This window comes from Chiloscyllium punctatum, chromosome 1 (assembly GCF_047496795.1).
Source record: "Chiloscyllium punctatum isolate Juve2018m chromosome 1, sChiPun1.3, whole genome shotgun sequence".
NCBI lineage: Eukaryota > Metazoa > Chordata > Chondrichthyes > Orectolobiformes > Hemiscylliidae > Chiloscyllium > Chiloscyllium punctatum.
The window spans coordinates 169,491,488-169,513,519 of NC_092739.1; the positions used below are offsets into that span (position 1 = coordinate 169,491,488).

The window sequence follows — 22,032 nt, forward strand, 5'->3', positions numbered from 1 at the left end:
GGACATACTGGCACTGGAACGTGTCCAGCGGAGATTCACACGGATGATCCCTGGAATGACAGGTCTAGCATATGAGGAACAGCTGAGGATACTGGGGTTGTATTCGTTGGAGTTTAGAAGATTAAGGGGAGACTTAATAGAGACGCACAAGATAATACATGGTTTGGAAAAGGTGGATGCTAGAAAATTGTTTCTGTTAGGCGAGGAGACTAGGACCCGTGGACACAGCCTTAGAATTAGAGGGGGTCATTTCAGAACAGAAATGCGGAGACATTTCTTCAGCCAGAGAGTGGTGGGCCTGTGGAATTCATTGCCACGGAGTGCAGTGGAAGCCGGGACGCTAAATGTCTTCAAGGCCGAGATTGATAGATTCTTGTTGTCTAGAGGAATTAAGGGCTACGGGGAGAACGCTGGCAAGTGGAGCTGAAATGCGCATCAGCCATGATTGAATGGCGGAGTGGACTCGATGGGCCGAATAGCCTTACTTCCACTCCTATGTCTTATGGTCTTATGGTCTTATGGCTTGTCTTTACCGCCCTTCTTAAACTGTGGCACCACGTTCGCCAAACTCCAGTCTTCTGGCACCTCACCTGTGACTATCGATGACACAAATATCTCAGCAAGAGGCCCAGCAATCACTTCTCGAGCTTCCCACAGTTTCTGGAGATGTTGTCACTTTAAGAAGGTTCTTTTATCCTTGGGGATTTTTTAAAGAGCAGTGATAAAGGCCGAGGAGCTGGAATGTCTCTGAAAGAGTCTAGTTTAACATTGGCAGGGCAGTGTCCTGTTCTCCCAGCTCAGTTTCAGTCTGGTTTGGTTTCCTCATGTATTTCATACAGAGATGCTGCTGACAGCAGGTCCAGAAACTGGTCCAGTGAAAAGGTTCCCTGATTCAGCAGATGATCTCTGGCTGAGCTTTCTCCCTGAAATATCTCCTGCCTGTAAGAACCTGGGTTTGAATGGACCTTTTGCCAAGGGGTGCGTTTATGGGACGTTCTGGGAATTGGAACAGCCCTTGAGTTAAGTTGCGGTATCAAGTTGGTTCAGTTTTTCAGGACTTACATTATTCTAAATCCCATTTTGTTTTGTTTGGTGTTTCATCACTAATGTTGAAATAAATTCTGTTTTGCTTAAAGCTGACTGGTTTGACCAGCTGCATCATGCCTGGAATATCTACTTCACATCTGTCATTAAAATAAGATAAAGTTTGGGTTCAAATATTTTGGGGTGGGGGGGGGGTGGGGAGTGGGGTGAATGGGTGGTCTGGCCTGGTCCCCCCAACAATTCTACAATAAAAAACAATATTTTTATCCACTTGCTGTTAATAATCACAATGTTTCTCCCTCTTACTTTGGTTACCCAATCCCAGGGAACACCTCATCAATGATGAGCATCCCTTTGGACAGCCCTATGTTCCCCTATTGTCATGGTGTTTCGCAGACACTGTCATCGCTGGGCCTTGGGATCTTTCTGTGCATCCTATTCATTTGCATTCCAAAGTTACTTAGCTAGGCTCCTTCGGATCTGCCTCAGGTTGGCTCATCTCTAAAAACAGCTCAAATTCTGTTCCTCATTGTTTTCAAAGTGCTGCCTTCGTCAAATCCAGTTAGTCCGCTAATACTTCTCATCGTCTTTTGCTAAGATTTATAATATTAATTCTGTTATAAAGTGTAAAGTCATACAGCTTCACTACAGTTAGCAATTTGTGATCGATGGGGTGTGAATAATCGAGTTTGCTCTGGGTGTGAGGGAAGCTGTTTCTTCAATTCAAGGTTTATAGGCTTTATTTTTGCTTTTTGTTCTGGTGAAATGCACTGATGGTTTATTCTGAAAACTACCCTTATGAGGTTCAGACTCATTACTAGGACCCATTTTTTAATATTCTAAGCTATTTCTGGAAACAGAGTATTATCAGATAACTTTAGCTGTTCTCCCCTTGGCTGTTTTCAGGAGTTAATGAGCTCGAGCTGGTACCTGGTATCTGTTCATTTCCTGGGACACTGACTCTCTCATTGAATGTGGCTCCAGTTACTGAGTTATCGTGGTTTGGGCCCCTTACCTCAGGAAGGATGGACTGGCCCTGGAGTGGGTCCACAGGTGGTTCATGATAACAGTCCCAGGGATGAAAGGCTTAACATATGAGGAACATTTGAAGACTCTGGGACTATACTCAATGGAGATTAGAAGGATGGGGGGGAAGAGGGGAGTGGGGGACAGTGGATTTAATTGAAATTACAGAATGGCCTGGACAGAGTGGGTGTTGGGAAGATGTTTCTATTGGTCGGAGAGACTCGGACCCGAGGGCACAGCCTGAGAGGAAAGGAAAGATCCTTTAGAACAGAGATAAGGAGAAACTTCTTCAGCCAGAGAGTGGGGAATCAATGGAATTCACTACCACAGAAGGCTGGGAAGGCCAGGTCATTGAGGATAGTTAAAACAGAGATTGATAGGCTCTTGATTGCCATGGGGATCAAAGGTTACCGGGAGAAAGGGGGAAAATGGGGTTGAGAAATCTATCGGCCATGATCAAATGATGGAGAAGACTCGATGGGCTGAATGGGCGAGTTTCTGCTCCTGTGTCGAATGGTTTTATAGTTGGACAAGGTGTAATCAGGGTATAAGCTGGGTGTGCAAGATGGATGGAGTCCTGGCCAAGACTGAGATGTCACTGTTGGAGCAGGGAGTGATCTCCTGAACTGCAGTCTATGAAAGCAGCAGCGATGCATTGTGTCCATACTGAGGGGAATACATTGGAAGGGGATGAGTAATTTACTGCTGTGTCCTCAGCAGGAGCTGTGGCTACCCTCAGCACCTCAGTTACAAACTGAGCTGGTGCCTGGGGCTATCCAGCCTTCCTCTGACCTTGTTCTTCTCAATCCCACAGAAGAGCCTGATTCAAACAGTGCGTGGACAGGAATCGTGGTGCCAATTTTAACATTAGCCGTCATGACATATTCACTCTCGAAGCTGCTTCTGCGAAAGGGGATTATCTGCAGGAAACCACCAGGACTATCAGCTGCTGCTCAGTTAACCTGCACAAGGTAACACCCATCAGCTATTCACAGCAGCACCCAATTCTTACAGTGCCAAAGGAGACTATCGTACCCAGACCAGCTCTTTCAACAGGAGTCATTACCAACTGCCTTTATCCCCATATCCCTGTCCACATCTTCATCCAGTCCCCTTTGGAATGCCTCAGTTGTAACTACCCCCACCATATTTTCATGTTTGTGCATTCCACCCCCAAACTATTCACTGAGTAAATGGTTTGACATCACCTCCTCCCTCTTGGACTCTTTGCCTCTCTTGATAAGGACAGTGTGTGTGTACTGCATTAACTTCCCTCTCCAGCTGCCCTGTCACCTTCAATGATCTCTACACCGAGACACCCAGCTCCCTCTGCCACTGCACCCCCTTTAGAACTATACAGCTCCCCTTCCATATTAAGATTAGATTAGATTAGATTACTTACAGTGTGGAAACAGACCCTTCGGCCCAACAAGTCCACACCGACCCACCGAAGCACAACCCACTCAGACCCATTCCCCTACATTTACCCCTTCACCTAACACTACAGGCAATTTAGCGTGGCCAACTCACCCGGAGGAAACCCACACAGACACGGGGAGAATGTGCAAACTCCACACAGAGAGTCGCCTGAGGCGGGAATTGAACCTGGGTCTCTGGCGCTGTGAGGCAATAGTGCTAACCACTGTGCCACCGTGCTGACCTCATTGTCTGTCAATGTTCTTCCAACCAAAATGCATCACCTCACATCTGGATTGAGTTCCGGAACCGCAATATCATGCTGCAACTATACAAAACGCTGGTGCGGCCACACTTGGAATATTGTGTTCAATTCTGGTCGCCCCATTACAGGAAGGATGTGGAAGCTTTGGAAAAGGTGCAGAGGAGATTTACCAGGATGTTGCCTGGTCTGGAGGGAAGGTCTTATGAGGAAAGGCTGAGAGACTTGGGTCTGTTCTCATTGGAGAGAAGAAGGCTAAGAGGGGATTTAATAGAGACATACAAGATGATCAGAGGATTAGATAGGGTAGACAGTGAGAGTCTTTTTCCGAGGATGGTGACATCAGCTTGTACGAGGGGGCATAGCTGCAAATTGCAAATTGCAATTGAGGGGTGATAGATTTAGACAGATGTCAGAGGTCGGTTCTTTATGCAGCGAGTGGTGAGGGTGTGGAATGCCCGACCTGCCAATGTAGTTAACTCAGCCACATTAGGGAGATTTAAACAGTCCTTGGATAAGCACATGGATGATGATGGGATAGTGTAGGGGGACAAGCTGAGAATAGTTCACAGGTCGGTGCAACATCAAGGGCCGAAGGGCCTGTTTTGCACTGTATTGTTCGATGTTCCATGTTCCTCATCTTTCTCATCTGCAAACATTGACATTACCCAGATTATTAATAAGGTGCCAAGGCAACTCAACCCCAAGGAACTCCACAACAAACCTTCCTCTGGTGTAAAAAAGATCCCTCGCCCATTATTCTGTTTCCTATTAGTCAGCTCAGATTAGTCCACTTTGCTCATGTCCCTGTTCGAGCCTGACCGATAATTCTCTTCATGTGTCTGTTGTGTGGCACTATCTCAAGCTCCTTCTTGAAATTCATGTGCATCACATCAACTGCATTCCCCTCATCACATCTTTCCATTACCTCTTTAAAAACCTCCAGCAACTTAATGAAACATGATTTCCTGTTTAGAAATCTGTGCTGACTCTTCTGACTCAACCCAGCTTTTTCTGGGTGATTACTAATTCTCTCCTGGTTAATTGTTTATTGAAGTTTCACTGACTGGTCTGTACTCGCTCAGATTATCCTTATAACCTTTCTGGAAGAAGGCAGGAATGTTTGTGGTTCTCCAGTTTTTTGGCACCGCCCCAAGTCCAGGGAAGATCGAGAGATTCCTCTTTTTCCACCCTCCCTGTTCTTTTTAACTGGAAGATCAAGCAACCCCAGTGAAACCCACTTCTCCGTTATGGCCACAACATCGTCGCTCCAAGTTCATCACCCTTATTTCGGACACTCCTTGCGTGAAAGCAGACACACTTTGTTTCATTGCGTGAAAAACTTTCCTGACAGATTTAAGATATCCTGTCACTGTCCTGTCTGCAACCGACCCCCTCTCAGACATGTGGCTCTGATTCCCACACCCCTGCCAAACTAGTTTAAACCCTCCCGAATCACACAAGCAAATCTCCCACCACCTGCTCTCACTGCCTGCCCCTCCCATCGATCTGGCTGAACCTTTGGGGTAACCACTTTCCTGGAACTCTGATCTATAAGATGTTCAACCTCCTGTAGAACTTAGAACACTGAACACTGAACATAGACATAGATCATAGAACATAGAACATAGACACATAATATAGACATAGAACACTGAACACTGAACATAGACATAGATCATAGAACATAGAACATAGACACATAATATAGACATAGAACACTGAACACTGAACATAGACATAGATCATAGAACATAGAACATAGACACATAATATAGACATAGAACACTGAACACTGAACATAGACATAGATCATAGAACATAGAACATAGACACATAATATAGACATTGAACACTGAACATAGACATAGATCATAGAACATAGAACATAGACACATAATATAGACATAGAACACTGAACACTGAACATAGACATAGATCATAGAACATAGAACATAGACACATAATATAGACATAGAACACTGAACACTGAACACAGAACATAGAACACTGACATCGAACCTCAACATAGAACATATAACTGTTATGGACTAGGCTAGACCACTCAGAACATTCTGAAACAAGCAGCTCAGACCCATAATGTTGCAAGTTAAGTTAGTAAGTAAGTTAGCTAGGTTGATTACAGACAGTCTGTTTAAAACGGACAGAAAATTATTCACAAAATTACACAATGAAACATGAAGAACAGAATAGAGACCCCCCCCCCCAGGACTCAGTCTATCTAAACTAGACTTAATTATGCTGTTCCGAATACACACAACTGTCCCAATAAGCAAACTCCTTTTAAGCACCAGTATAAATGGAATACATGCTTTCAGGTTAAAGTTGAAGGGCAGAAAGAGAGAGAGAGTTTCCACACAGCTCCCTGTTGAACTTCCCAGTTCAAAACTGAACTAAACTGCTCAGTTCAGTTAGAGAGCTGACCCCTCCCCTTTCATTCTAAAACAAGACCACTTTGGCCTGAAGTCTCATCTGTTTACATATAAACAAAAGGCCTCTCAATACCCTTTAATCTATTGACCAAAGCAGTCTGATCAGAGCCTGGCCTGATTTATTACCCCTCTGAAAACAATCAAGGACAGAGTCTCCTTGAGCCAAGGAACAGCTTTTAGAAACAAAAGGGACTAGCTTTGTGACATAACATAAACATATAACATAGAACACAGAACATAGGGGAACTTCAAACCAGTGTCTCCAGGGAAACAACACATACGGACCAAATACTGAATTACAGAAGCAATCATCCCAACATCTACAAACGAAGCTGCGTTAGAACATTATTTCAACGAGCCACCACACACTGCAGCACAGAGGAACTACGCAGAGCAGAGGAAAATCACCTATACCGTATATTCAAAACAAAATGGGTACCCAATGAACACAGTTTGCCGATTTCCCAACAACAAACCCAAACAAGCAGACAAAACACATCCAGGAACTCTAGCTACTCTCCCCTACATCAAAGACATCTCAGAAATGACTGCCAGACTACTCAGACCCCTTGGCATCATGGTAGCCCACAAACCCACCAACACATGAAAACAACAGCTAATGAACTTGAAGACCCTATACAGACAACAAGAAAAAATAATGTCATTTACAAAATACCGTGCAAGGACTGTAACAAACACTACATTGGACAGATAGGCAGAAAACTAGCCACCAGGATACATGAACATCAACTAGCCACAAAACAATATGATCCTCTCTCACTAGTATCCTCACATACGGATGAGGAAGGACACCACTTCGACTGGGACAACTCATCCATCCTAGAACAAGCCAAACAGAGACACACGCGAGAATTCCTAGAAGCATGGCATTCCAACCGGAACTCTATCAACAAACACATAGAGTTAGACCCCATCTACCACCCCCTGAGAAAAGAAACAGGAAGTGACTTCACTGTTGGAAATGATATCACCACAGGAAATGACATCAACAACCCAAAGAAACTCAAACATACAAATTGTAGGAATTATCAGCCTTGCCTCGCCTGAGGCCCACTGAAGATGTTACTGAGTTGGGTGACAAAACAACTGAAAATGAACCTCCCAGCTCAGGGAGCAAACCTACATCCAAAACCTCAACCTGAGCTACAAATCTTCTCAAAACTCGCTATAGATATATAGCATAGAACACAGACATAGAATATAGCACACAGCACATAGAACATGGACATATAACACAGACATAGAATGTAGAACATGGAACACACACATAGGACATTGCCATAGAACATTTAGGGTAGTGATTAACGGCTCCATTTCGGAATGGTAGGCAGTGACCAGTGGGGTACCGCAGGGATCGTGCTGGGACCGCAGCTTTTTACAATATATGTAAATGATATAGAAGATGGTACCACCAATAACATTAGCAAATTTGCTGATGATACAAAGCTGGGTGATAGGGTGAAATGTGAGGAGGATGTTAGGGGATTACAGGGTGACCTGGACAGGTTAGGTGAGTGGGCAGATGCATGGCAGATGCAGTTTAATGTGGATAAATGTATGGTTATCCACTTTGGTGGCAAGAACAGGAAGGCAGATTACTACCTCAATGGAATCAAGTTAGGTAAAGGGGCAATACAAAGAGATCTGGGTGTTCTTGTCCACCAGTCAATGAAGGCAAGCATGCAGGTACAGCAGGTCGTGAAGAAGGCTAATAGCATGCTGGCCTTCATAACAAGAGGAATTGAGTATAGAAGCAAAGAGGTCCTTCTGCAGCTGTACAGGGCCCTGGTGAGACCACACCTGGAGTACTGTGTACAGTTCTGGTCTCCAAATTTGAGGAAAGACATTCTGGCTATTGAGGGAGTGCAGCGTAGGTGCACGAGGTCAATTCCTGGAATGGCAGGATTGCCTTACACTGAAAGACTGAAGCGACTGGGCTTGTATACCCTTGAGTTTAGAAGACTGAGAGGGGATCTGATTGAAACGTATAGGATTATGAAAGGACTGGACACTCTGGCAGGAGGGAACATATTTCCGCTGATGGGGGAGTGCCGAACCAGAGGACACAACTTAAAAATACGGGGTAGACCATTTAGGACAGAGATGAGGAGAAACTTCTTCACCCAGAGAGTGGTGGCTGTGTGGAATGCTCTGCCCCAGAGGGCAGTGGAGGCCCAGTCTCTGGATTCTTTTAAGAAAGAGTTGGATAGAGCTCTTAAAGATAGTGGAGTCAAGGGTTATGGAGATAAGGCTGGAACAGGATACTGATTAGGAATGATCAGCCATGATCATATTGAATGGCGGTGCAGGCTTGAAGGGCAGAATGGCCTACTCCTGCATCTATTGTCTATTGTCTATTGTCTATCGCAGCACAGTACAGGTCCTTTGGCCCTTGATGTTGCACTGACCTGAGAAACTAATCTGAAGCCCATCTAACCTACACTATTCCATTATGATCCATATCCTTATCCAATGACCTATTAAATGCCTTTAAAGTTGGCGAATCTACTACCATTGCAGGCAAAGCATTCCATACCCTTTACTCTCTGAGTAAAGAAACTACCTCTGACATCTGTCTTATATCTATCACCCCTCAATTTAAAGCTATGCCCCCTCGTGCTCACCGTCACCATCTGTCCACCCTATCTAACCCTCTGATTATCTTGTATGTCTCTATTAGGTCACCTCTCAACCTTCTTCTCTCTAACGAAAACAGCCTCAAGTCCCTCAGCCTTTCCTTGTAAGACCTTCCCTCCAAACCAGACAACATCCTGGTTAACAGATTCGCGGCGTCCGCGGGATCCATGGCTATCGGGAATAACACCGTTTCTGTCGTGGCCACAGCCACTTCTGCCCCGAGTGACAACACGAACTTGCACAACCACCACGCCGCATGCGTCTCTGCCCCAACGCCGAACCCCATCACCGCTCCTAACTCCGCCCCCACGCCGAACCCCATCACCGCTCCTAACTCCGCCCCCACGCTGAACCCCATCACCGCTCCTAACTCCGCCCCCACGCCGAACCCCATCACCGCTCCTAACTCCGCCCCCACGCTGAACCCCATCACCGCGCCTAACTCCGCCCCCACGGCGAACCCCATCACCGCGCCTAACTCCGCCCCCACGGCGAAACCCCGTCACCGCGCCTAACTCCGCCCCCACGGCGAAACCCCGTCACCGCGCCTAACTCCGCCCCCACGGCGAAACCCCGTCACCGCGCCTAACTCCACCCCCACACCGAACCAATTACCACGCCTAACTCCGCCCCCACGCTGAACCCCATCACCGCTCCTAACTCCGCCCCCACGCTGAACCCCATCACCGCTCCTAACTCCGCCCCCACGCTGAACCCCATCACCGCTCCTAACTCCGCCCCCACGCTGAACCCCATCACCGCTCCTAACTCCGCCCCCACGCTGAACCCCATCACCGCTCCTAACTCCGCCCCCACGCTGAACCCCATCACCGCTCCTAACTCCGCCCCCACGCTGAACCCCATCACCGCTCCTAACTCCGCCCCCACGCTGAACCCCATCACCGCTCCTAACTCCGCCCCCACGCTGAACCCCATCACCGCGCCTAACTCCGCCCCCACGCCAAACAATGTCACCGCGCCTAACTCCACCCCCACACCGAACCAATTACCACGCCTAACTCCGCCCCCACGCTGAACCCCATCACCGCTCCTAACTCCGCCCCCACGCTGAACCCCATCACCGCGCCTAACTCCGCCCCCACGGCGAACCCCATCACCGCGCCTAACTCCGCCCCCACGGCGAACCCCGTCACCGCGCCTAACTCCGCCCCCACGCCGAACCCCGTAACCGCGCCTAACTCCACCCCCACACCGAACCCCATCACCGCACCTAACTACACCCCCACACTGAACCCCATCACCGCTCCTAACTCCGCCCCCACGCTGAACCCCATCACCGCGCCTAACTCCGCCCCCACGCCGAACCCCATCACCGCGCCTAAATCCGCCCCCACGCCAAACCATGTCACCGCGGCTAACTCCACCCCCACACCGAACCAATTACCACGCCTAACTCCGCCCCCACGCTGAACCCCATCACCGCTCCTAACTCCGCCCCCACGCTGAACCCCATCACCGCTCCTAACTCCGCCCCCACGCTGAACCCCATCACCGCGCCTAACTCCGCCCCCACGGCGAACCCCATCACCGCGCCTAACTCCGCCCCCACGGCGAACCCCGTCACCGCGCCTAACTCCGCCCCCACGCCGAACCCCGTAACCGCGCCTAACTCCACCCCCACACCGAACCCCATCACCGCACCTAACTACACCCCCACACCGAACCCCGTCACCGTGCCTAACTCTGCCCCCACACCGAACCCACCACGCCAAACTCCGCCCCCACACCGAACCCGTTACCACGCCTAACTCTGCCCCCACACCGAACTCACCATGCAAAATCCGCACCCACACCGAACCCGTTACCACGCCTAACTCCGTCCCCACACCGAACCCCGTCACCGCGTCTAACTCTGCCCCCACACCGAACCCACCACGCCAAACTCCGCCCCCACACCGAACCCGTTACCACGCCTAACTCTGCCCCCACACCGAACCCCGTCACCGTGCCTAACTCTGCCCCCACACCGAACCCACCACGCCAAACTACGCCCCCACACCGAACCCGTTACCACGCCTAACTCTGCCCCCACACCGAACCCACCACGCAAAATCCACCCCCACACCGAACCCCATCACCACGCCAAACTCCGCCCCCACGCTGAACCCGTTACCACGCTTAACTCCGCCCCACGCCGAACCCCATCACCGCGCCTAACTCCGTCCCCATACCGAACCCCGTCACCACGCCTAACCCCACCCCCACGCCGAACCCCGTTACCACACCTAACCCCACCCCCACGCCGAACCCCGTTACCACGCCTAACTCCACTCCCACACCGAACCCCGTCACCATGCCGAAACCCGTTACCACGCCTAACTCCGCCCCCTCACGGAACCCCATCACCACGCCTAACTCCGCCCCCACGCCGAACCCCATCACCACGCCTAACTCCGCCTCCACACCGAACCCCATCACCACGCCTAACTCCGCCCCCACACCGAACCCCATCACCACGCCTAACTCCGCCCCCACACCGAACCCCATCACCACGCCTAAATCTGCCCCCACACCGAACCCGTTACCACACCTAACTCCGCCCCCACGCCTAACTCCGCCCCCTCACGGAACCCCATCACCACGCCTAACCCCACCCCCACGCCGAACCCCGTTACCACGCCTAACTCCGCCCCCTCACGGAACCCCATCACCACGCCTAACCCCACCCCCACGCCGAACCCCGTTACCACGCCTAACTCCGCCCCCTCACGGGATCCCATCACCACGCCTAACTCCGCCCCCACGCCGAACCCCGTTACCACGCCAAACTCCGCCCCCTCACGGGATCCCATCACCACGCCTAACCCCACCCCCACGCCGAACCCCGTTACCACGCCAAACTCCGCCCCCACACCGAACCCGTTACCACGCCGACCCCCATCACCACACCTAACTCCGCCCCCACGCCGAACCCCGTCACCACGCCTAACTCCGCCCCCACGCCGAACCCCGTCACCACGCCTAACTCCGCCCCCACACCGAACCCGTTACCATGCCTAACTCCGCCCCCACACCAAACCCCATCACCGCGCCTAACTCCGCCCCCACGCCGAACCCCGTCACCACGCCTAACTCCGCCTCCACGCCGAACCCGTTACCACGTCTAACTCCGCCCCCACATCGAACCCCGTCACCACGCCTAACTCCGCCCCCACGCCTCACTCCGCCCCAAGCCTAACCCCGCCCCCACGCTGAAAACCGTTACCACGCCTAACCCCGCCCCCACGCCTCACTCCGCCCCCAAGCCTAACTCTGCCCCACGCCGAACCTTGTCACCACGCCTAACCCCGCCCCCACGCCGATCTCTATCCTCCACTCCACTCCGATCACCGTCCCCGCCCCCACACCTAATCCGCCCCCATGCCCAAACCCGCCCCTACTCCCAGCTCCACACCAGGTCCTAGCTCCCAGCCCTGCCATGTTTTCACCATCCCTCCAGAACTACCCCTCTCTGAGGATGAAAGATCAGTCCTCAGCAGAGGCCTCACCTTCATTCCCCTAAGCTCCCGGATTAACGGGTTCAACACGCGGCGTGACATTGAACAATTCTTCTGCCGCCTTCGCCTCCGTGCCTACTTCTCCAACCAAGATTCCCGCCCACCCTCTGATGACCCCTTCTCCCGCCTCCAACACACCCCATCCACCTGGACACCCTGTGCTGACCTCTGACCTGCCCTCGATCTCTTCATAGCCAACTGCGACATTAACCGCCTCAACTTCTCCACCCCTCTCACCCACTCCAACCTCTCACCCTCGGAACGTGCAGCCCTCCACTTCCTCCGTTCCAACCCCAACCTCACTATCAAACCGGCAGACAAGGGAGGCGCGGTAGTAGTTTGGCGCACCAACCTTTACACTGCTGAGGCTAAACGCCAGCTCGTGGACACCTCCTCCTACTGCCCCCTTGACCATGACCCCACCTCCCACCACCAAACCATCACCTCCCATACCATCCATAACCTCATCACCTCAGGGGATCTCCCATCCACCGCCTCCAACCTCATAGTCCCACAACCCTGCACCGCCCGTTTCTACCTCCTGCCCAAGATCCACAAACCTGACTGCCCTGGCCAACCCATTGTCTCAGCCTGCTCCTGTCCCACCGAACTCATCTCTGCATACCTCGACACGGTCCTGTCCCCCTTGGTCCAAGAACTCCCCACCTACGTTCAGGACACCACCCACACCCTCCACCTCCTCCATGATTTTCGCTTCCACGGTTCCCAACGCCTTATCTTCACCATGGACATCCAATCTCTGTACACCTCCATCCCCCATCACGAAGGACTCAAAGCCCTCCGCTTCTTCCTTTCCCGCCGTACCAACCAGTACCCTTCCACTGTCACCCTCCTTCGACTGACTGAACTGGTCCTCACTCTGAACAACTTCTCTTTCCAATCCTCCCACTTCCTCCAAACCAAAGGAGTAGCCATGGGCACCCGCATGGGCCCCAGCTATGCCTGCCTCTTCGTAGGATATGTGGAACAGTCCATCTTCCGCAGCTACACTGGCACCAACCCCACCTTTTCCTCCGCTACATCGATGACAGTATCGGCGCTACCTCGTGCTCCCACGAGGAGGTTGAACAGTTCATCCACTTTACTAACACCTTCCACCCCGACCTCAAATTCACCTGGACCATCTCAGACTCCTCCCTCCCCTTCCTAGACCTCTCCATCTCTATCTCGGGCGACTGAATCAACACGGACATTTATGATAAACCGACCAACTCCCACAGCTACCTAGACTACATCTCCTCCCACCCTGCCCCCTGTAAAAACGCCATCCCATATTCCCAATTCCTTTGTCTCTGCCGCATCTGCTCCCAGGAGGACCAGTTCCAAAACCGTACAACCCAGATGGCCTCCTTCTTCAAAGATCGCAATTTCCCCCCAGACGTGGTCGACGATGCTCTCCACCGCATCTCGTCCACTTCCCGCTCCTCCGTCCTTGAGCCACGCCCCTCCAACCGCCACCAGGACAGAACCCCACTGGTCCTCACCTTCCACCCCCCCAACCTCCATGTACATCGTATCATCCGTCGTCATTTCCGCCACCTCCAAATGGACCCCACCACCAGGGATATATTTCCCTCCCCTCCCCTATCAGCGTTCCGAAAAGACCACTCCCTCCGTGACTCCCTCGTCAGGTCCACACCCCCCCACCAACCCAACCTCCACTCCCAGCACCTTCCCCTGCAACCGCAAGAAATGCAAAGCTTGCGCCCATACCTCCCCCCTTACTTCCCTCCAAGGCCCCAAGGGATCCTTCCATATCCACCACAAATTCCCCTGCACCTCCACACACATCATTTACTGCATCCGCTGCACCCGATTTGGCCTCCTCTATATTGGGGAGACAGGCCGCCTACTTGCGGAACGTTTCAGAGAACACCTCTGGGACACCCGGACCAACCAACACAACCACCCCGTGGCTCAACACTTTAACTCCCCTCCCACTCCACCAAGGACATGCAGGTCCTTGGACTCCTCCGTCGCCAGACCATAGTAACACAACGGTTGGAGGAAGAGCGCCTCATCTTCCGCCTAGGAACCCTCCAACCACAAGGGATGAACTCAGATTTCTCCAGTTTCCTCATTTCCCCTCTCCCCACCTTGTCTCAGTCCCAACCCTCGGACTCAGAACCACCTTCCTAACCTGCAATCTTCTTCCTGACCTCTCCACCCCCCATCCCCACTCCAGCCTATCACCCTCACCTTGACCTCCTTCCACCTATCACATTTCCAACGCCCCTCCCCAAAGTCCCTCCTCCCGACCTTTTATCTTAGCCTGCTGGACACACTTTCCTCATTCCTGAAGAAGGGTTCACGCCCAAAACATCGATTCTCCTGTTCCTTGGATGCTGCCTGACCTGCTGTGCTTTTCCTTCAACACATTTTCAGCTCTAATCTCCTCTGCACCCTTTCCAAAGCTTCCACATCCTTCCTATAATGCGGTGACCAGAACTGTACACAATACTCCAAGTGCGGCCGTACCAGAGTTTTGAATAGCTGCAGTGTGACCTCTTTGCTCCTACCTATGTCATTGGTGTCTATGTGGACCACGTCTTGGGGTTGTTTCCCCTCCCCCTCAAGGATCCCAAAAATACAATCCAAGGCATCCCAAGCCCTGTTACCTGGGAGACAACACACCCACCGTGAGTCTCTCTCATTCCCACAGAATCTCCTATCTGTTCCCCTAACTATGGAGTCCCCAGTGACTAATGCCCTGCTCCTCTCCCCCCTTCCCCTCGGAGCAACAGGGACAGACTCTGTGCCAGAGACCTGTACCCCATTGCTTACCCCTGGTAAGTCATCCCCCCCAACAGTATCCAAAACAGTATACATGTTATTGAGGGGAACAGGCACAGGGGATCCCTGCACTGCCTGCTGGTTCCCTTTCTGTCCTGATGCTCACAGTGACCTCTCTAACCCCGTCCCCACAGGTCAGACACATCAGAGAGCTGGACCATACCAACTGGAACAATCTTTCACCGGTTTCTTCTTCTTCATTCAGAGTTGAAAAAGATGCCTCCGCTGGATTGAACAACCAAGCTCCTGATGAGCACCGTTTAACAGTCTGAACAAGTAAGGAGTAAGGAACCATTTCAGACACTGTCACTCTCTCAAATAGTAGTGTGTTGGCAGTGTTCACCGGCTCAGTGATGAAATATTAGTTTTGGAGCACAAAGATTCAGTGTACCCTGAGAGAACCAGCACAGGAGAGTGGCAGTGTCATAGAGGACCAGTTTCCTTGTCTGATGGAGTATGGGGATGTCAGTATTCCCACAGGATCAGACCTGACCTTCTACTGCAAGGGTTGGCAATCTCTCCCTCCACGATGTGGGGGGGAGAGGGCACGGATGTCAGGCATACCCCCAACTGTCCAGGCTGTCTGGAGCCTGGGATAGGCTGTGTTCCCCTGTCATAAGGAAGGGGGGGATGCTGAGGGATATGGTGGGGAGAATGTGGGAGAGGGGGGGGGAGGGGTTTCACTCTCGGTGAATCCAGCAGAAAGACAGTGAGATGTCCCGACAGACTGAGCAGGCAATGGACATGGAGACAGGCTTCATGGTGTGGGACGCTGAGGGGACAGAACAGGTCGGGCTGTGTGTGGGGGCGGGGGTGGGGGCGTGTTTGTCCCCCAGTGACACGCACACCCCACCTCCACCCCCCACACACATACACCCACACACCTACACTTACACTCACACACCCACACACCTGCACAACACTCACACACCTACACACACACTTAACACACACACATGCACACACACACAACCCCAACACATACACACACAACCACACACCCTCACACACACCCACCCACACACACCCTCACACACCCATATACCCACACACACACCCTCACACACCCACACAAACATACCTTCCACACACCCACACCCACATATCCATACACACACACACACCCTCACACACCCCCACACACCCATATACCCACACACACCCTCACACAGCCACCCACCCGCACATATATACTGTCCACACAGCCCCCCCCACACACACACACCCTCACACAAACATACCCCCACACCCCCCCACACAGCCCTCCCCCCACACATGCATGCACATGGACACACACCCACAGCTATCCACACACACACACCCCCTACACACACACACGCACACACATACCCACACACACACCCCCTACACACACACACGCACACACATACCCACACACACACCCCTACACACACACATGCACACACATACCCACACACACACCCCTACACACACACACGCACACACATACCCACACACACACCCCTACACACACATACGCACACACATACCCACACACACACCCCCTACACACACACACGCACACACATACCCACACACATACCCACACACACACACGCACACACATACCCACACACACACCCCTACACACACACACGCACACACATACCCACACACACACCCCTACACACACACATGCACACACATACCCACACACACCCACCCACCACACACACATGCACAAGGACACACACCCACAGCTACCCACACACTACCCCACGTGCACACACACACGCAGACATGCACCCATACCCACCCACCCAACATACACCCACATACACACACACCCACAGCTACCCACACACACCCCACATACACGCCCACCGCCCCCCCCCCCCACAGAACCCCCCCACACACACACATGCACATGGACACACACCCACAGCCACCCAACCACAACCCCCCCCCCAACACAAACACACACACAATCCACGCACACTACATACGCACACTTACCCACTCACCCACACACACACCCACATCCACCCACAATCCCACACACACACCCTCACACACCCCCACACACCCATATATCCACACACGTCCTTCATATAGCCACACACACCCTCACACACCCCACACAACCCCCACCACACACGCATGCACATGCACACACACACACGCGCACACACACACACACACACAGAAACGCGCGGACACGCATGCGTATACACGCACACATACATGCACACACACACCCACACACACACACACAAACCCCTCCACACACACACACCCACAGCTGCCCCCCACACACACTCACACACACACCTTCACACACACACACCCACATAAACACCCACATACACACACCGCCACACAAACACACATTCGTGTTGGTATGTGTGTAGGTGTGTGAATGTTATGTGGGTCTGTGTGTGTGAGTATGTATGTGTGTGTCTGTGTGTTGGTGTGTTAATGTGAGTGTGAATGTGGGTGTGGGTGTGTGGATGTGTATGTGTGTGAGTGCGTGTGTGGATGTATGTGTGTGTGCGTGCGGGTGTGCGCGTGCACGTGTGAGAGTGGGTGTGTGTGGATGTATGTGTGTGTGTGAGTGTGTGTGTGGATGTATGTGTGTGTGTGTGTGGATGTATGTGTGTGGATGTGTGTGTATATGCACACATGTGTGTGCATGGGTGTCTGTGTACATGTGTGTGTGGGTGAGTGTGTGTGCATGTGTGTGTGTATACACGCACATGTGTGTGCATGGGTGTCTGTGTGTGTGCGCGAGTGTGTGTGTGCATGTCTGTGTGCGTGTGTGCATGTGTGTGTGTGCGCGTGCGCGTGTGTGCACCTGTCTGTGTGTGTATACACGCGCGTGTGTGCACGTGTCTGTGTACGTGTGTGCGTGTGTATATGCACATGTGTGTGCGTGCGCCCGTGTGCGTGTGTGTATGCGCACGTGTGTGCACGTGTGTGCGTGTGTGTACGCGTGTCTGTCTGTGTGTGTGTGTGTGTGTGTCTGTGTGTGTGTGTCTGTGCATGTGTGTCTGTGCACGTGTGTGCATGTGTGTGTGTGAGTGTGTGTGTATGTATGTTTGTGTGTGTGTGTTTATGCATGCGTATGTATGCACGTGCATGTGTGTGCGCACGTGTGTGTGTGTGTGTGTGTGTGTGTGCGTGTGTGTGTGTGCGTGTGTGTGTATCGAGAGTGTGGTGCTGTAAAAGCACATCAAGTCAGGCAGCATCCGAGGAGCAACGGAATCAACATTTTGGGCATAAACCCTTCAAATTCCACGCCTGGATTAGGTTTTGTAAACTAAAGTAGTCAAAGTCAGATTGAAGCTGTAACACAGAATACGTTCTTTAAATTTACCGAATTGATGATTATTTCTTGTTTTTTAATCATTTATTGGACACTTTTCTTCTGTCTACAGTTCAGATATTGTCGAAACGATGACAATATCTTTGTGGATTATTCCAAATCCCTACAAGCCAAGGAACAATGATATGCAAATCCACTCCATCGACTGTTTCCCCCTGGACAATATTGAAGAAGCTGCAGATGGGAAATCGATGGCTTCTGCCTCACACCCATGTTCCTCAAAAGAATTTCTGAGAGACTGATCAGATCATCCTCAACTCCAGTTTCCTGCTTTTTCCCCATCACCCCCAATTCCCTTCCTGATTAAAAACCTCTCCATCTCTGCCTGGATTGTACCAATGACCCAGCCTCGATAGCTCTCTGTGATAAAGAATTCCACAGATTCACTCCCCTCTGAACAAATGGCTCTCCAGCTCTGTCTTCATTGCCTCAGCTTGATGCTGGTCCTAAACTCTCCTACACAGGGGGAAACAGCCTCTGCACCCACCCTGACAAGTTCCTTCACCATCTTTGATGCTTCAATAAGGTCACCTCTCATTCTTCTCAACTTGGCCAGGAGTTACACAACACCAGGTTATAGTCCAACAGGTTTCCTTGTAATCACAAGCTTTTGGAGTGTTGTCCTCTGTCAGATGAAGACTGTCCACCCCAGTCCAACACCAGCACCTCGACATCTTCTAAACTCTGATGTGTACAGGCCGAACTTAATCAAGCTTCCCTCATCAGACAGTCCGACCCCAGGAGCAGCCGAGTGAAGCCCCTCTGGTCTGCCTCCAAGACCAGTCTGTTCCCCTCGATCAGAACCCAAACTGTTCACGGTGATCGAGCTGGGACTGGACTGGGCTGTTGTATTATTTCAGGAAAAAAACTCCCACTTTTAGAGCCCATTCCCTTTGAAATAAAGACCTACCTTCCATTTGCCTTCCCTGTTATCAGCTGATCTTGGATACCAGTTTATTGTGCTTCATAGATGGAGACTCCCTCTGATCTGTTTCTCCATTTAAATAATATTCAGCTCATATGGAGTCATCCAGCACAGAAACAGGCCCTTCAGCCCATCATGTCTCTGCTGACCAACAAACACCAAACTGCACTCACCCTATGGACAGGCCCTTGGTCTGGAGCTGACGACACCCTGCCATTATCCAGACATTTCCTCAATGTTGCTCCTGTCTTCTTCCTGCCAAAGACCAGGAGGGAAGGCACATGGTGAAGGTGACACAGAGAGTTTATAGAGGGATATAACAGGTTACGTGGATGGGAAAAGACATGGCAGCTGGAAGATCATGTGGGAAGTGTGAGGTGATGCTGTCTGAATGGTACTATATTCTGGTTTGAGTTAATTGGTTCCAATAGTTGGTAAAGGAGGGAACCAGTTACTGGTTCCTGGTGTGAGACATCACCAACTCTCAGAATTGTTAGCGTGTCGAGAGTGGCCATTCAGCCCATCGTTCCTGCATCAGTTCTATCCCCAAGACCCAATCTTCTGCCCTTTTCCCCATATCCTGTGCACCATAATGACCCAAATAATGTCCCCATGCCCTTCCTGAATGCCTCAATGGAACCTGCCTCCCCGACATTTCCAGGTAGTGCATTCCACACCCTAATTACTCTCTGAGTGGAAAAGTTTCCCTCACATTGCACTTACTTTGTTTACTCATCAATTTAAATCTGTTTCCTCTCATTGTTGTTTTCTGGAACATGCAGGAATAGCTTCTCCTAAGCTCCTCCATCCATCCCGTTCATGAGTTTGAACATCTCTCTCCAATTTGCTGTGAGATTTCATCTCAATTCAATCCATCCTCCTCTGTGAAGTTTCTCATTTCTGGAACCATTCTTGTCAAACACTTCTATATTTTTTAGAAATCACTTCACAGGATAATGCTTGGCCAGCATTCATTACCCAGAGGGCAGTTAAGGGTCAACCATTTTGCTGTGGGTCTGAAGTCACATGTAGGCTAGACCAGAGGTAAGGATGGCAGATTTCTCTGAAGGGGCCAGTAAACCAGATCGGTTTTTCCAACAATCAACAATGGTTTCATGGTATCCAGAGAATCCCTACAGTGTGACAGCAGGCCACTCAGCCCATCGGGTCCATACCAACCCACCTAACCTTCACATCCCTGGACTGTGAGAGGAAACTGAAGTACCCGGAGGAGATCCATGCAGACATGGGGAGAATGTAAAAACTCTCTACAGACAGTTGCCTCAGACTGGAATCAGACCCGGGTCTCTAGTGAAGTGAAGCAGCAGTTCTGGCTACTGAGCCACCATGCTACCCTAATTTTAGTTCCAGATTTTTGCCAAACTTTTCCCAGTGTGTTCATATCTTTCCTATAATGTGGCAGCCACAACTGTATGCAATCCTCCAACTCAGGTCTCACAAGTGTCATGCAGAACATCACCTCTTTGCTCTTAAACTCTGTGACTACATTTATCAATAAACTGTTCTTAGTGACTCTCGCCATCTGTCCTGCCACCCTTATTGATTTGTGTTCATGCACACCCAGCTCCCTCTGCTCCTGCAGCCCCTTTCGAATGGTACCTCCATTACATATTGTCATCGAGTTGAACACCACACAAACAGACCCTTCAGCCTGACTCATTCATGCTGGCCAAGTCTCCTGAACTGAGCTAGTCCCATTTGCCTGTGTATGGTCCAAATCCCTCGAAACCTTTCCTCTCCATGTCCCTGTTTAAATGTTATAACTGTATTCACCTCTCCCACTTCCTCTGGCAGCCTGTTCTATAAACACACCACTCTCTGGGTGGAAATGTTGCCCCTCAAGTCCATTTTAAGACTTTCCCTTCTCACCTTAAACCTATGTTGTCCAGTTTTGGACTCCCCTACCCCTATTCTACCAACCAAAGTGCATCACTCCATACGTCTCTGCACTGAACCCCATCTGCCACCTATTCCCCCTCTCCACCAACCTCTCTGTGACCTTCTAGAGTTCCTCACTGCCCTCTGCACAGTCGATAGTTCTTCCAAGTGCAGTGGGATCTGTAGGCAGTAGGTGGACACCATGGACTTTCGCATGGAGAGAAAATAGATCTCCAAGGAACCTCAACTCAACATCTGAAACATCCAAGAAAATAAAACAGACAGCAGAGGTTCAGAGTGTACCCAGGCAGAGGGGGAAATCTGCCAGATACGCCCAATCCAGGCTTTTGTGTAGTCAACTGTCTGTTGCTGAAATAAGGAATGACATCTTGTGTTTATACTTGCTCATTGTTTATGCTAATTAAACCTGATAACTTGGCTCCAATTTGATGATTCACTTTTGATTTATTTATCACATCTGCTTTCTCTAAAGGCCCGTCAAGCCTGGTTTACAAAGGATGTTCAAGATTGCATTAGATTAAAAGAAAAAGTCTATAAAGTTTCCAGAAAAAGCTGTAAACCTGAGGACTGGGAGCTTTGTAGAATACAGCAAAGGAACTGATTAGGAAAGGGAGAACATGAATGCGATCGTGTAACACCCAGAGAAATGG

The 22,032-nt window shown here is 50.9% G+C and overlaps 1 long non-coding RNA gene across 2 annotated transcripts in view; it reads left to right on the top strand.

Moving 5' to 3' along the window:
* The window catches only part of LOC140481850 (uncharacterized), a 30,673-nt gene extending 8,867 nt beyond the window's left edge, over nt 1-21,806 (top strand). Inside the window, exons 2-4 of one of the 2 annotated variants that reach the window (XR_011961623.1) lie at nt 2,885-3,041; nt 15,326-15,467; nt 18,590-21,806. This is a non-coding gene — a long non-coding RNA (uncharacterized lncRNA). The remainder of the gene's footprint in view (nt 1-2,884; nt 3,042-15,325; nt 15,468-18,589) is intronic. The other variant, XR_011961622.1, reaches the window with a different exon arrangement.
* The last annotated feature ends 226 nt before the right edge of the window (nt 21,807-22,032 follow it).